Source organism: Penaeus monodon, chromosome 25, assembly GCF_015228065.2.
Source record: "Penaeus monodon isolate SGIC_2016 chromosome 25, NSTDA_Pmon_1, whole genome shotgun sequence".
Taxonomy (NCBI): Eukaryota; Metazoa; Arthropoda; class Malacostraca; order Decapoda; family Penaeidae; genus Penaeus; species Penaeus monodon.
The window spans coordinates 6,416,597-6,418,320 of record NC_051410.1 but is presented as its reverse complement, the minus strand read 5'-3'; positions in this window follow the sequence as shown (position 1 = coordinate 6,418,320).

The following is a 1,724-nucleotide window of genomic DNA, read 5'->3' as shown; positions in this document are numbered from 1 at the left end:
TTAAAAATTATAGTTTTTAAGGGGGTACTTTAACACTAAGAACATTAAGAACTGGTTTGTAATAGAACATCTGTTTCCTTTAAAATGAGTTTGTGTATATAATGTCAAAGGTTTTAGCTGTACAAACAGTGATTCAACAATGATCTGAAAGTGATCATAGAGAAGCAGATCTCATGTTATTAGTCAGAAATATCTCAGAGATATTACCTTAGTTTTAAGGTTCAATTTTGTTTGTATACAGTTTATACTATTATAGTTTATAATATTAGCAGATGTTTTACACTAGTGTGTAAAAATACTGTGAAGAGGAAAAGTTATATTTATTTTTACTGATATAAGTGAACATTACTGTAAATACTGTGTGCTGTTTGGCTGTGAAATTATACATCTATATACCCAAATGTTAATGATGCTACAAGTGTCTACTATTTTGCTATTATTTCTTCATAATATGAAACAAATAAAGCTTTTGATAACTTTTATTGTTGTTTACAAACCTGAAAACATCATTGGCTGTATCATACACAAAGGGATAAAGTGAACTTAAAAATAATAAAATCCATGGAGAACTGAACACTAAAACTTGTAATAAACTTTTAGCTGAATCAGAATTATATCTGATTTCACTTTAAATATTTTCTCTTTTCAGCATCATGCAGTTAAAATATTCCAGTTTGTGCTTTTATTTCTTAGTGGAGGCTGAGACACTGTGAAAAACATTTCATTTCAGTTACAGCCCAAAATCTGACCTACTGATTAAGATTTCTACACAAATAAGATGTACTCGGAGAAAAACTCATGGAGTGATCTCTAGCCCCAAAATTGTATTGAAAGAATATTATATGGCTATTATACACATATAAAATCCAGTCAAACTGCTTTTGCTTTTGAGTGTTTTCTCTGAAAATACAAAGGGAGGGGCTGATGCTTACAAGAACACTGTGGAGATGATGTGAGATTCACATGAGAGCTGTTCTGTGTTATATTGGGACCATACCTGTCTATTTTGTATATTATGCTTGTAGCAAAACCTATATGTATCTGTATTTATATCTAGTACCACAAAATTTCAGCTTTCTGTAATCTGTTGATCCAAAGAAAGATAAGAGAAATTTTGAAAAAAAGTGAAGTAATTATCAAACTGGAATTTAACATTAAACTGCATAAAATGACAACGTTAAACAAGCAAATTAATGTTTGTTGTTAAGGATCAGTTTCATGCAAAACAACCAGGAAAGGATGAGAAAAGAGAATAAAGGAATTATGTAACTATTTCAAAAGAAACTTTATCTTACGGTTAGCAGCAATTTGAGATCCTTTATTTACGAAGATATTTTTTTTTTTATTATTATTCTTTACAACTTGCCTGAAACCTTATCAAAGCTTGTGACATTAGAGTGCTAAAGCTGACAACCATCCCTGGCCCATTGATTTATAAGAGTAAGACTTTTAAGCAACATTTTTTTTTTATTCACAGCTGACACTAGACGCTGCAATGGTTTGCAATGTTTTTAGACTAAGTCAAAGGTTTGGTGAGTTTAATTTCCATACTCAACAATAAAGTGAAGGAGATTTTAAAGCCTTCAAATCAGGAATAACCTCTAGTTTAGCTGAATTCTGCAATATGTAAAATGTAAGAATAGTTCCAGGTCAGCTCAACAATTTTGGCTATATCAACATATCATTCATTTACAAGCTTTTCATTGGCTGAGGGTAAGTAATAT